At 34.0% G+C, this 15,976-nt stretch overlaps 1 long non-coding RNA gene across 2 annotated transcripts in view; it reads left to right on the top strand.

Moving 5' to 3' along the window:
- Positions 1–15,976, top strand: part of LOC134728892 (uncharacterized) — a 405,206-nt gene extending 389,230 nt beyond the window's left edge. Inside the window, exon 3 of one of the 2 annotated variants that reach the window (XR_010109752.1) lies at positions 14,698–15,976. This is a non-coding gene — a long non-coding RNA (uncharacterized LOC134728892). The remainder of the gene's footprint in view (positions 1–14,697) is intronic. The other variant, XR_010109754.1, reaches the window with a different exon arrangement.

The following is a 15,976-nucleotide window of genomic DNA, read 5'->3' as shown; positions in this document are numbered from 1 at the left end:
ATAAATACTAAATATTGCCAAAAATTAAACATCACTAAAATTAAGCATCATTAGCCAGAGTTTCCTAGTTTCCATTAGTGGTACCATTTTTTTGTGCATCTTTTCAGAAGTGGTAAGTTATATGTGTATAAACATCTTTTTTTATAAATTCTCTTTTCTTCTAATACTTTGGTATGATAAATTTATGTGGTAAGACCTGAGTTTAGCTGATGAAACTGGTACTGTAGACAAATTCTAGAACATGGGTTTTCTGTTTGTGAGTCTACTGGGGGAGATTCTAAAATTAATTTATTTGTAAAAAATAGGAAACTTCCCTACCCCCTGCTTTTCCAACCAAATTGAATGGTGTCAGACTTTATATACCCCAGCTTCTTTTCTGGTTATGTCTTCATAATACTTCATATTGCATAAGTAATTAAAACCCCAAGCTAAACATAACCTCAGTGAAAGTTTTTCTGACCAAGCTTTCATAAATCCTAATAGTCTTGCCAATTAGAGAAACTTTATCAACTGTCTGAGTAGAGCCCATCTGATGGGATTTAATCTCTGTTCCATTCCTTCATTTTAAAAACAGCTTTATTGAGGTATAGAGAAATTAGATAAACTTTATCAACGGTCTGAGTAGATCTCATCTGATGGGATTTAATATCTGTTCCATTCCTTCATTTTAAAAACAGCTTTATTGAGGTATGATTGATATACAGAGAACTGCACATATTTAATGTGTATACTTTAATAGGTATGGATATATGAAAGTACTCCTGATACCACCACCATAATCAAGGTAATAGACATATTCAACACCTCTCAGTTTCCTAACGCCCCTTGTGTGTGTGTGTGCGCATGTGCGTGTGTTAAGAACATTTAATAAGAAATCTACACTCAACAAATTTTGAGGTGCACAATACCATCTTATTAACTACAGGCAATACGTAATACAGAAGAACTCTAGAACTTATTTATCTGGCGTAAGTGTAACTTTATATCTAATGAACACCTCGTTTTCTCCACTTCCTAGCCCCTGCCAACCACTATTGTACTCTTTGCTTCTATGAGTTTGACTGTTACAGATAACTCAGAAGTGGAATCATGCACTATTTGTCCTTCCGTGCCTGGCTTATTTCCCTTAGGGTAATAGCCACCAGGTTTATCCAGGTTGTTGTAAATGGCAAGATTTCTGTCTTTTTAAAGACTGAATAAGTTTCCATTGTATACATATACCACATTTTCTTTTTCCATTCTTCTGTCCATGTCCACTTGGGGTGGTTTTCATATTTTGGCTATTATGAATAATGCTGCAATGAACATGGATGTGTAGGTATCTCTTTGAGATCCTGATTTCAATTCTTTTGAATATATACCCATAAGTGGAATGGCTGGATCATATGATAGATTTATTTTTAATGTTTTGAGGAACCTCCATACTGCACTAAATAGCTGCTGCACCATTTAACATGCCCACTAACTGCATAAAAGTGCTTCAATTTCTTCACATTCTCCCCAACCTTTATTATCTTTGTTTGGTTTTGATAACAGTCATCATAACAGTGTGAAGTGGTATCTAACTATAGTTTTTTTGTTTGTTTTTTGTTTATTGCTATAAACTCTCTTAAAACTGCTTTTATTAAGTAAGTAATAGTATGCTGTATTTTTATTTCCATTTATTTCAGGATCTTTTCAGATTTTCTTTTTGTTTTCTTCTTTGACCTATTTGTTGTTTACGTGTGTAATGTGTAATTTCCAGGTATTTGTAAATTTTATAATTTTCCTGATGTTATTACATGCTAGTTTAATATTATTGTGGTTGGAAAATATGTTGATATAATTTCAATCTCTTAAAATATATTTACTTAAAATTGTTAGGACTTGTTTTGTGGTCTGTCCTGGAGAATATTCCATATGCGCTTGAGAATAATGTGTATTCTGCTTATGCTGGGTAGAATGTTTTGTATGTCTGTTAGGCTCATTTGGTCTATAGTGGTGTTCAAGTTCATTGTTTCCTTATTGATTTTCTGTCTGAATGTTCTGTCCATTATTGAAAGCAGGGCATCACTTCATTCTTATTGAGGACAATTGTTTACTCCATTCAAATTATAGATAATTATATTACTTTATTTCTTGATACGTTTATTGTAAGTTTGCCTTTTCCCAAGGGGTTACAAGTCCTAGGCACTGTTATTTCACTATTCACCACTGCCAAACACTATTATGATTGTATTTTCCCAGGTATATCTCTATATATTGTCTTTAAGGCTCTGTGGGCAATAAGTATGTAAAGGGCCAGCCCCCCAGCAAAGGCTTTTGTTCCAAATCCCTGGTTGAACTTGATGACTTAGACTTGACAAATGGATAGCTCCTTTGGCCCGTTTATAGTGACAGTAGGAAGAGTAAAATATATTTTTCTTAAAGCAAGAGAAGAGCCAGCTTAATCTGCCTGTACCAGGATTTTTATGGTGGCAACAATACTAGCCAGAATTCTCTCAGATCCTCCTACCTCAGGTGTATGGGAGAAAGACTTAGAAGGAAAAGAGAGAGGAATGGTGGGATTCTCTCAGAAGGGTAATATGCAACCTAAGTAAGCATGTATAAGAAGACAGTCAGCCATTTTTCTGGTCTTCACTTCCTTATCATGATGAACGCCCCACTCATTAGAAGAATTGACAAAAAATCTATTTTTTTGTTTGTTTGAGGAACACTCTCCTCTCTTTGGAACAAATTGATATAAAATATTTTTGGATGCAGATGGCCATAGTAGGGTGAAACAAAATTTGTCTTTGGCAAATGTGCATGGTATTTTGTTAAAACGTTAAAATTAATCTAGCTTAAAATTATTATGCTCTTATCATATGGCAACGATCTTCGGCACTCTGATGATTCCTTTTTTTGTGAGCAGGAGAGTAATTGCTTTCTGAAAAGAATCTTGGCCCTTCCCATAGGTACTCCCTTGTTTATCTCTATGTGCAGATGGAGTGGCTTTCTCTTCAAGCATTTGTTCTTGTCAGACTTGTCAACTTTCATAAGAAAATGTCAATCCGGCCTCTGGGTTGAGGAGCTGTTAAAACATATGGCTTTGCACTTAACCGGAAAAACAGAATAGCTTCACTCCAGGTACTTGTCAGGGAATATAATCTTCAACTCACTGCCATTCAACATTTATCAGAAGCTCAGCTGGGAGAAACAATATTTATGAAAGATTGCCTGAAGGACGTGGTGTCTGTCCATTCACCTAGCTCCTCTTAAATCTATCCTATCTAAGCCAGGCAAGCAAAAATTCTGTAACACTGTTCTGGTTCCTGTGGGAATGTGCTTACTAAATTGTGGAGTGGCATTTTGCCATAAGCTTATGCTGAGTGATGTTAGAAGAAACAGATTTTTGAAAGCCACTGTGTTTACTATGAGACTGTCATTTAATGATTCTTCACTATATTCACACTTTTTTCTTTAAGAGGGCCCACAGGAGAAACTTCTCTGTCATGTGAGTACCAGCCATGAGCGTGTTCTTCTTTGCAACTTGTATATTTATAAGCATGTAGACACTGAACCATTACTGATCCTGCCAATGCCTTTATTTGCTAGCAAGTATAAAACTAAAGCTGTAAACCATTTCTGGAAAGCATGCAGGAGTTTACAACATATATTTTGAGAGCTAATTACATGCCTGGCTTCACCTTGTTTGATTTTACCTGATTTACCCTTTGTTCTGAGTTGGATGGAGAAAGATAAGGAAAATCTTCAAAGGAAAGCTGATCAGTCTGGAAGGACAGTAGTTCCTGGAAAAAGAAGAGGAACTCACTCGATTTGTAGAGCATAATGCTTTGGGTCCACAGTTAAATCCACGCTTAAATGACATTTCATAGAAATCCAGGTCATATTATCATGTCTCACTCTTTTGTCATTGTCTGTCTGGGGCTCAGACATTCCACCTCTGGTGACCCACTTTTTATTTCTTCTGGGCCTCCACTAAGGAAAGAGTCTTTCTGGGGAATTGAAAAGAGAAGCATTTGTCAATGGGATGAGTGAGAAGGAGATACATTCTGGAGATGATAAGGATATATAATCCACAGGAATTACTTTGTTTTCAGAGTCTCATTCAGGAGTTATTAAAGTAGAAGCATCTGAGTCTGAAGCAAACCATCCAGATAAAATACTGGCACCCGGCCACCAAGTGAATGTATGAGCCAGGCCATTAGTCACACAGATGCTTCTTTCACAGCTTGTGTCAAAATCTGTCACTGATTTTGGCAGCCGCAGGTTAAGTCACTCTTTTAGGGACATAGCCACATGCTACAGAAATGATAAACTTTGATTTTCACCAAATGTTAAAAGGCCTTTTTGCTTTCTATAAAATAATAATTAAAAGCAAATTTTATTTTCCAAACTCGAATTTATGAAAGATAATAAGAACTTTCTTTTACTAGTTTGTCATGTAATGACAATGTGCTATAAGGGTAATGCAGTGAGTTTTTCTTGAATCTAAAATTATTTAATTTAAAAGTAAGTCTGTGTTTCATTCTGAGATTATGTACTTCCTATTTTGTGTGTTCATGGCCAAATTGTCTTTATGAAATTGTAACGTATGTTTTAAAAATTGCCTCCTATTGTTAAATAATAATAACAACAACAGTAATCATAACAAGTTAGTCTCTAGGGCTGGCAAGTATGGTTGTTCAGGTTGTTTACTGCATAAGGCACATGAGTTACATATTTGGTGATTATTCAAATTCTGGAAACCACTAACTAAAAGGATGTCAGCTTTTTATGAGCCATATATATCCTTTCTCCCCCCTAGTTGGAAAAGTTAGCTGTTGTTTCCCACTAAACAATATCATCTCATGAAAGATTTCTGTGAAAACATTGTGGAGTAGAGAAGGTAATTACCTACACCTTTTCAAGCAATGTGGAGCAGATTAATATGCTTCACTGATGTGATGATGACAGCTGGAACCCTTTAAAAGACAGCTTCTGCAATTCAGCACCACAACTTTCCCAGTTGTCAATAGCAACGCCTCTTTCTCTGATTGTTGATTGGCACTGAAAAGCCTTCGTCAGCAACTAAAATTTATTTAATGTGATACAACAGCATAGAAGACAGGAGAGCTTTTAGGCATTATATGCTGCCCTACTGTGTCTCCAGGAAATAAATTTAAATGATTTTCTACTTGGCTTCTACTTCTCTTTTTATAAAGACATGCAGTGTAGTTAGCCTTCATGCACAAGTACACTTACACATTCACAACTAAAATGTGAAAGGCTCAGAGTTCTTGAAAGGTGAAGACAGCCTATTATTATGCCCTAAGCACACTGGACACAAAACCAGCACTTCACCAATTTTAGAAATTAAGTTTACAAGGTCCTACAACTAACACCACTACATGTCACTGCATGATTCTACAAGGATAAGGAACCATGCCTTTTTGTGTCATTGAAATTTCTGTAGAACTCTTAATCCTAACTCAATTCACTACAATGAAAACCTGAATAAATACATCTCATTCAGGAAGGGATTTTGCAAGGTTGAATGACTGCAGGTGATATTTTAAGCAAAAGGATTTTTCATTCTCTCTCTACTGGAAAGGCAATAATTTACCCAGTGTAGGTAAAATATGCTACTAGAAGCAGTCTTCCTTATAGGATGTAGTTTTATTGTCACATTTCTAAAAGAGAAAATTGTCAAAATATAGTAAAAATTGACTGGCAGATTCCTATATTACTGGATTTGTGGATAATTTCTGATGTGAGAGATTAAAAAGTTACTGTGCAGCAATTAAATTAGTTAAGAAAATCACTTTAATAAGGCATTAAGGTTTGGCTTATCCTTCTCCAAGAAAATAATGTGATAAACCATTTCTTCATCCATAAGCTGTTGAGTTCTAAAACAGAGTGGTAGATATTTTATAAAAGTTTACATTACTTTTAAAATATGAATGAAATGTAAGTCTAGGTTTATTTGAAACGCCAGTAATAATCTCAATAGGTTATTTTTTCCTAAAAATTTAATAGGCATTGATAGTTCTAAGTATTCTGGCCCTAGTAAAGCTTTTGGGAAAAATGTAAATATAAATAAATATTAAAATTAGATTTTGTTAATTTCATAACAACACATAACTTTTTCTATTCTCTCTCCCTCTTCTTTCCTTTACCTTCGTTTCTTTCAATCCTATCTCTTCCGACATGTTTCACTTTTATTTCCTGTTGGAATATTTTTTCCTTCCAGCCACTCAGATCTCTTTGACTATAAAGAGTCTGTTCTTCCCTTTTGCAGCACTGATTGCAAGGGAGGTGGTTGCTAGGGTGAAATATCTATTTCTGGAAATATTTAAGCCTAACTTTTAAGAAAATCTAGAAAACGTATGCCACTTGCAAGTAAGGAGATAACTGATTTCCTCAAAGGGACTCTTCTAACATGATGACTTCATTTTCCATCAAGAAAAGTCTCATTCATGACAACATATCCATAGAATACAAATCATTTCCAAAAAAAATGAGATACATATTGATAGGAAACAATGTAAAATTAAAATGAACCATAAACTTTTCCTCTTCCCAAAAATAGAAATGAGAGATTCTACTATCATGTTTGGTAAATTTTTTACTAACTCTTTATTATTTTTACTTTTGGAATAAAATTTGGATTCAGTTTCCTCTAGAGTATTTTAGAGTCTTAAAGATCAATAAAATAGGCATTTATACTAATTTTTTATTAGGCTGGGAAACTGAAATTTATACTTTTATTTCACTGGTGCTCTACTCCAACCTTCTGTAATATTTATTTCCTTATTTCACTTTGAGCTCATTATTTTATTCTTATGTTATTTATTTATTTATTTATTTGTTTATAGGCTTTTTAAAAAGAATGGTCCATTTGTAAAGCTTAAGTGAGGAATTTATAGAGCTAACCAGTTCAAATAAAAAAAAAAAACACACAGTATCTCTACATGACAAAATAAAATAATTTAAAAAATAACTACTACAATATGTTAAATGTAAACCATAGTGGTAAACATTACTTTAGATCATGGCAACTGAAATGTCTTTTTTTAAATAAGTTTCCAAAAGGCAAAGTTAGTACAACCTGATCAATAATGCTGTTTTAAAATTTAAAAAACCCAAAAACCTTGAAAAAGGGTTTATAGATGGGTAAATATGTTTTCTCCTCAGCACTTTGCAATACTAATAATTTTTCCCTCTCTTTTCTGCTGTGGTTGAGTAAAATAGACAATAGCAAAACCATTTTTTTTTTCCTTGCTTTAAAACTTGCTTACCTGGGTTAATATACTAACATTAATCAAGCTGATGTTCAGGAGGCAATAAATAGCTATAAACTGTCCTACATGTTTAATCCTTTCTGCAGCATGGAAAATGTGAACTTGATTCCTGTGTTTTAAAAAGAGTTATGACTTTATATAAAATTTATTTAAAAATTTGTGGGTGAAGGCATTTGTATATTCACATCCCTCTATCTTCTCTGGTTATAATGCAGTTAGTCACTCTTCAATACCATTTTATCGCCATGTTTTTTAAAGTGGGGTTCATGAACAACTGGTGTCCTTGAATTGTCAAAAATGCAAGTACCAGCCAATATCTTCTTTAAGTTCCCAGTCAAAATGGGCAGAGAAGGAACTAGAAGTGGGGCAGGGGTCAATTTTTATCTCATTGCAGTCAGTTGATCACCTTCATTACCTGGACCTTATATCACTTTTTCCACATGACATAGACTTCCCTTCATCTCCCTTTTCCATGAAATACAAATGACCAAAGAATGTGAGTGCTCTGTTGTCTTTTTTTTTTTTAAATATGGGTACGTTGCAGGTATATATATATATATATATTTATGGGGTATACTAAATATTTTGATACAGGCATACAGTGCATAATCACATCAGGGTAAATGGGGCATACATGACCTCAAGCATTTATATTAAAGTTGCAAACATTCCAATTATATTCTTTTAGCTATTTAAAAACATACAATAAGTTATTGTTGATTGTAGTCACTCTGTTGTTATCAAATACTAGACCTTGTTCATTCTATCTAACTATATTTTTGTACCCATTAACTATCCTCACTGTCCCCCACACCTGTGCTGCCCTTCCCAGTCTCCAGTAACCATTCTTCTATTCTCCATCTCCATGAGTTTAATTGTTTTAATTTTTACCTTCCACAAATAAGTGAGAACATGCTAAGTTTGTCTTTCTGTGCCTGGCTTATTTCACTTAACATAATGACCTCCATCCATGTTATTGCAAATGACAGGATCTTATTCTTTTCTATAGTTGAATAGTACTCCATTGGGTATATGTATCCATATTTTCTGTATCCGCTAGTTTGCTTATGGACACTTAGGTTGCTACCAAATCTTGGCCATTGTGAATAGTGCTGTAATAAACACATAAGTTCACATATAGCTTCAATATACTGATTTCCTTTCTTTTGGGTATATACCTAGAAGTGAGATTGCTGTCATACTATAGTTCTATTGTTAGTTTTTTGAGGAAACTCTATACTGTTCTACATAATGCCTGTACTAATTTACATCTCCACCAACAGTGTATGAGGGTTGCCTTTTCTCCACACCCTTTTATCCAAACAATAGGCATTCATTATTTCCTGTCCTTTGGATAAAAGCCACTTTAACAAGGGTGAGATGATATCACATTGTAGTTTTTATTTGTATTTCTCTGATCAATGATGTTGAGAATCTTTTCATATACCTGTTGGCCATTCATACGTCTTTTTTTGAGAAATATCTATTCATATCTTTTGCCTATTTTAATGATTGTCAGATTTTTAGATTATTAGATTTTTTCCTGTACAGATGTTTGAACTTATATATTCTTGTTATTACTCCCTTTCAGATGGATAGTTTGTAAATATTTTCATCCATTCTGTGGATTGTCTCTTAACTTTGTGGATTGTTTCCTTTGCTGTGCATAAGATTTTTAACTGTGTGTGATCTAATTTGTCCATTTTTGCTTTATTTGCCTTTGCTTGTGGGGTGTTATTCAATAAATCTTTGCCCAAACCAATGGCCCTGAGAATTCCCCCATTGTTCTCTTTCATTAGTTTCATAGTTTGAGGTCTCAGATTTACGTCTTCAGTTCATTGTGATTTGACTTTTGTAAATGATAAGAGATAGGGGTCTAGGGATTAATGTTATTAATTTGCATATGGATCTCCAGTTTTCTCAGCACCATTTATTGAAGAGACCATCCTTTTCGTAATGTATGCTCTTGGCACCTTTGTCAAAAGTGAGTTCACTGTAGATGTATGGATTTATTTCTGGGTTCCCTATTCTGTTCCATTGGTCTATCTGTCTGTTTTTATGCCATTACTATGCCATTTTGGTTACTCTAGCTCTGTAGTATACTTTGAAGTCAGGTGTATTAGTCCATTCTCAGACAGCTATAAAGAACTGCCCGAGACTGGGTAATTTATAAAGAAAAGAGGTTTAATTGACTCAGAGTTCTGCATGGCTGGGGAGGCCTCAGGAAACTTACAATCATGGAAGAAGGGGAAGCAGGCACATCTTACATGGTGGCAGGCAAGAAAGAGTATGTGAAGGAGGAACTGTCAAACACTTATAAAACCATCAGATCTCATAAGAATTCACTATCATGAAGACAGCATCGAGATAACTGCCCCTATGATCCAGTCGTTTCCACCAGGTCTCTCCCTGGACATGTGGCGATTATGGGGATTACAATTCAAGATGAGATGTGAGTGGGGACACAGAGCGAAACCATATTATCAGATAATGTGATTCCTCCAGTTTTGTTCTTTCTGCTCAGGATAACTTTGGCTATTCTCAGTCTTTTGCAGTTCCATATAAATTTTAGAAATTTTTTTTCTATTTCTGTGAAGAATGTCATTGGTATTTTGACAACAATTACATTGAATCTGTAGACTGCTTTGGGTAGCATGGACATTTTAACAATATTCAGTCTTCCACTTCATGAAGATGGAATATCTTTACTTTTTTTGTGTTTTCTCCAATTTCTTGCATCAATGTTTTATAGTTTTCATTGTGGCATCTTTATTTCTTTGATTAAAGAATTTTTTTTCTTTGATTTCTTTATTTCTTTTATTTCTTCCTAGGAGTTTCATTTTATTTGTAGCTATTGTTAATGGGATTACTTTCATGATTTCTTTTGTAGATTGTTCACTGTTGGCATATAGAAATGCTACTGATATTTGTATGTTGATTTTGTATCCTGCAAATTTACTGAATTTATCAGTTCTAATAGTTTTCTTGTGGAGTCTTTAGGTTTTTCCAAATATAAATCATATCATTTGCAAGCAACTATAACTTGAATTCTTCTTTTTGAATTTTGATGTCCTTCATTTTTTCCTCCTGTATGATTTCCCTACTTAGGACTTCCAGTTCTATGTTCAGTACCAGTGGTAAAAGTGGGCATACTTGTCTTGTTCCAGATCTCAGAGGAAAGGCTTTTGGTTTTTCTTCATTCAGTATGATACTAGCTGTGGCTCAGTCATATTGCTCTGTTGTCTTGAAGAGCTGATTTATTTGTGGCAGATGAGGTTCTTTGAGGGCTCAATGTTGTAAGAGCTGCTTTGCTAATGCAAAGGTTGGGGAAATTGTGGATAAATTTGGATTCCAAAAGTGGCATTTAGTGACATAGTAACTTATACTGGAATTGAAGCCATGTAGGCATATTTTGTAAACTGTAATGTGCTTTTACATTGCAAAGTACTAGTTGTTTACTTAACACTGCAATCATTTGATTAATAAATTATGTATTTATATATCTACATATCTATCTCTCTCTATATATATATCCATCAGCTGCTTATTTAGAAGTCAGTTTGGCTGACTGGTTCAATTTAAGCACTGCATTAAAGTAAATTCTGTATATTTTCACACATTTCATTGAAGACATCCTAAAGTTTTTATAAATAATTTTATGGAAATCTTTAGTAGAACTACATTTTCTTCTATTTTAAATGAACCATTGGACACTGGGAGGCCTTTTCAGTAGCAGAATGGTAGTCAAATATCTACTGTTCAAGGCACTATTTGTTTCTAATCAATATTAAAAACAGTGATAACAATACAAGCAAAGAAAAATGTTGCACACTGAAACCAAACAAAAATCAGACATTTGGCCAGGTGTGGTGGCTCACGCCTGTAATCCCAGCACTTTGGGAGGCTGAGGTGGGTGGATCACGAGGTCAGGAGATCAAGATCATCCTGGCTACCATGGTGAAATCCCATCTCTACTAAAAAAAAAAAAATACGAAAAATTAGCTGGGCGTGGTGGCGGGCACCTGTAGTCCCAGCTATTCGAAAGGCGGAGGCAGGAGAATGGCATGAAGCCGGGAGGCGGAGCTTGCAGTGAGCCGAGATCGTGACACTGCACTCCAGCCTGGGCAACAGAGCGAGACTCCGTCTCAAAAAACAAAACAAAACAAAACAAAACAGACATTTATTTAAATAACTACTCATTTAAGTAATTGCTTTCTTTTTCTGATTTTAAAAGATAATTATTCATAGCATAGACAATAAAGATGTATAGAAGGGAGTGAATTCCAGCATAGTGAAGATGGGGTGATGAGAGTGGGAATAAGGGGTAAATGGGAAAACAGATAGCGAGAATGGGCAGCAGAGACTATGCTTCTTCCCTCATCAGGTTATTTGAATATTTGAATTAAAGAAGGAAATTATATATTGAGTGGGAAAATAAAGTTATTTTTACAAACATAGTGACATTTTGGCTGCATTTTATTAGGAAATTTATGTGATATTTAGAGTTGTTGAACTATTATTTTATAGTTGTGGGTTATAATTCTAAAAGAGTAAACATGTATCTAAAATATTAGATGTAATTTTAATTATACACTATTATGTTTAATTAAATCTGTAGCATGTATAGGTGAGTTTTATCTCAACTGTGACTTGGTGTTTTCAGTTACCACCTCTTGCCTACATTCGTCTCTTAGTATTCTGGTTGCGAAATGTTTACTTAATAGTATAATTGGTACTTCTCTTCATTGCTTCATTCACTCCTCCAACAAGTATTTGTTGAGAAGTCACTATGTGCCGGGTACTGTTCTAAACCTGGGTATGTGGCTGTTAAAGCAACAGATAAACTTCCTATTCTTGTGTAGTTTAAATTCTAGCAAGTGAGATGGAAAATATATGAATATCAATAATGCCAAGGGATAAGTGTGATAAAGGAAATAAAGGAAGGGGATGGGAAATGATAGAGTGTGCATTTTAAAGGGAGGGGGCAGGAGATATTTTAAACAAAGTCCTAGAAGGAGCTGAGGGAATGAATCAAAGGAAAAAGTATAAATGAAAGATTAGAAGTAAGATTAGGATAAAGTACGCTAAATGTCTATAATGAAGACAGCACTGAAGTTCTAAGTCAGTAATTCGATTCTGAAATAAATCATATTTTTTCAAAAGCATATTTGGTAGCTTCTATTTATATGACTGAAAAAACTGCATTACTGCAAGCTAGAAACATTTTTCATTGAAAAATGCACTCTATTCATTCTTTAGGCAATTTCAAGTTAACTTTCTAAAATGAACTAAGATTTAATTTTATCATGATTATATTGAAATGTTAAACTTTGCAGTTCATTTAGATTTATGAAGAAAAAGTCATATAATGAATTCTAATGTGATTTCAGCTAAATTTGGAAGTCAATTTCTTAAGAAATGAAGAAATGTGTTACATTACTTAGCAGAGATCACTAAGACTCAGCCTGGTTTCTCCAAAAACAAGTGATGCTGAATTAGCTTCATGTCCTTTTTTTGACAGAATTGTTAGGCTGGTAGATCAGGGGAAGGATAGAGATATAATTTATTTGTATTTATTAAAGTAATAGAACCTTTCTTTAAACTTTTGAAGAGATATGTACTTGGTGTTAGTACAGCTACATTTCTTGGAAACTGACTGATAAGGTATATCCCAGATTGCTACGTAACAGATAAACTTGGCTTGGAGAAAGTTTCTGGTAATGTGGCTTAGGGAATCTATCCTTTCCCTGTACATCAACTTTTTTTTCCTAATGACTTAACTAAAGGAATCAGGTTCTAAGCTAAACTTGATGTGCTAGAATGATGTGGCAGAGCAGCAAAATGAAGTTTCTCGGGATTAAACATTAAAGTTTTATCATTGGATAAAAAAAATCAGCTCCAACAAAGAATACAGAAGAGACATGGCTTAGAGAAAGCATGTGTGGTAACTAAGATTTTCGTTCAATGAGGGTAAGCAGTTTAATGTGCTGCCATTATTGCACCTTGGGCTGTGTCATTACAAAAAAATCATGTTTGGAAGAAAGGTGATTTATTCTTTGCCTTACTTTGCATTAGGCAGGCCACATGCTATTTTTAATTTTATGCATAAGACTGTATTTTTAGGAATGCATTAGAAGAGAGATCAGGATAGTGAAATAATATGATATGAAGAAACATTTTCAAGTCAAGAGGCTACCTACCTAGAAAAGAGAAGACCTGACAAATTGTAAGAAGCTGCAGAGAAGGACATAAATAGAAACCAGATGAAGTCAGATTTAAGCTTAATATGACTGTAAGCTAAGGAAAAATTGATCTACAGATGGACTGTATTAGTTTGTTAGGACTGCTGTAACCAAGTACCACAAACTGAGTGGCTGAAACAACAGGATTCCAGTGTTTGATGGAAATCTTTGCATTCTTTTGCTTGTAGGTGCATCACCTCTATCTCTACCTTTATGTTCACATGGTATTCTTCCTGGGTGTGTGTCTATTTTCAAGTTTCCCCATTTTATGAGGACACCAGTAATACTGGATTCAGGGCCTACCCTACTCTACTAAGAACTCATCTTAACTAATTATACCTGCAATGATCTTTTTTCCAAATTAGGTCACATTCTGAGGTACTGGGATTAGAAATTCAACATATGACTTTTTGAGGGATACAATTTAACCCATAACAGTGACTAATAGCTGATTATCCTCCTAGGAATAAAGACATGTGAATATGTTTCAAGGGTTTGTTATTCTTTATAAACACCAACATCAAAAACAGTAAGATAGTCTGCTTTAGAAATATACATATTTTAAAAATATTTTCTATGATTAAGAAGAGGGTAGGGAATATTTTTTGAAAAATCCATAAAATATCTTTAGGGGTGAAATCTCTCATATGCAACTTCTACGTAATCATTGCTACTTGTTCGGTGCAAAAATAATTGCGGTTTTTGCCATAATGTAAAGTCAAAAACTGCAATTACTTTTGCACCAAACTAAGAGATAAACGTAAACTCTGCATTATGTCTATCAGATATTCTGATGATGAATGTGCATGCTGAATCCTGACAATTATGAGGCTCATCTCAAATGTGACTGCTCACTTTTATTCCCACTTATTCAGTACTTTTTTTTTTTGGCTTGGTAAGATCCAGTTATATTTGTTCCTAAACCTGTGTATTTCAGACATTTTGATAGAATTATGTGATTTTACAAATATTATCTAAACCCACAATATTCAAGTTAGTAAAAAGTAAAGTAGTTGAAATGAAAATAAAGTTTATTCTTTGGAAATACACAATGAAGGTAAATTTTATTTTTTAAAAATATTGCCAAATTAGATGTGGGGAGGCAATTGTGAAAGCCTGGGAAAAAAATTGTCAAACTATGAAAGGATATGCATTAATTCCCTAACAAATGTCTTCTTTTCTCTTCAAAGACACTGAAACTGGACATTGTAGAAGATGAATTATGAGAGTGATTTATGAAAGAAAGACAATGGAGAATTGCAATCGATGGAGACATTCAAAGAAAAGACTTTGGCACTACATCAAAAGAGAGTAGAATAAGTAGTCTTTGCTTATACATTTTAAATGAAAATAAATGTTTATCATACATATTTGCTGTTTTTTAAACTGTAATTCAATTACTAAGGCTGAAGGGAAGAATGGATGTTGGATAAAGAACTTTCGATTCTGTCATTGTTAGTAGTATTTGTGTGTGTATGTGTGTGTGTGTGTGTGAATGTTGAGCTTCTCAGCTTCAATAGTTAGCAGGAAAAAGCACTGAATCATGAAGCATAAACTACAAATATAGCATCTGTATGATATTCTCTTTAAAAAATGGTAAAATTCTAGGAAACAGTCTTTGGTGCTTGCTTTTTTAGAACGATTGGCATGGGATCTGAGTCTTAGTTTCAGCTTTTATGACTGCTTTTTACTGCATCAAATATTTGACCAGGCAAAGTACATTTCAATGAACAGCTTTACTCCCCTTTAAAAGAATCTGAAAGTCCAGCTAAAACTCCTCATCAAGTTAGCTGGGATCATGGTGTTCATTTTGGATGAGGCAATGTACTAATTCATTAAGTCAGCTCGATTTGACATTTCTGGGTTAGGGTATCTTCCTTAAAAGTTACACAATAAGTTGGAATTAAAGTGCTCTGCTTGCTTTTGATAAGACTGATCAAAAGAGTGATAAGAGTAATCATTACTTAGAATCCTATTTAATAAGTATTTTCCATTTATCTAACTCTAAGGAGAATTTAGGCTATTTGTCTAGTGAAATCCATTTGATACCAGGATTTGTTATGGCCATTCTACAATCAGGTGTTCCTAATGTAATGAATGAGATAAAAAATAATTAAGCTAACATTTATATGATGCTTACTACTTCCAGAAACTGTTATTATGCATTATTAACTGACTTAATCCTCCTTACCACTTTAGGGGGTAGATACTATTATTATTCCTTTTTTTTCAGATGATGAAACTAAAGCACAAAGAGATTAAAGAACTTATCCAAGGTCATACAGCTGGAAAGAAGTGGATTTGGGATTGTGAACATCACAATTTCACAAACTACATTTCATGATGGGTAGAGCTAGTCAAACGTCTGAAAATAAAGTTTGGTTTAAAGATGACCATCGTCTTGTTAAGAAATTATATAAATGAGTATCACTAAAAAGTCTCTCTTTAAACTCACCAAGCACTCTTCAC

Source organism: Pan paniscus, chromosome 15, assembly GCF_029289425.2.
Source record: "Pan paniscus chromosome 15, NHGRI_mPanPan1-v2.0_pri, whole genome shotgun sequence".
NCBI classification, from domain to species: Eukaryota; Metazoa; Chordata; class Mammalia; order Primates; family Hominidae; genus Pan; species Pan paniscus.
The sequence above is the reverse complement of the archived record's forward strand: the minus strand, read 5'-3'. Positions and strand labels throughout refer to the sequence as shown.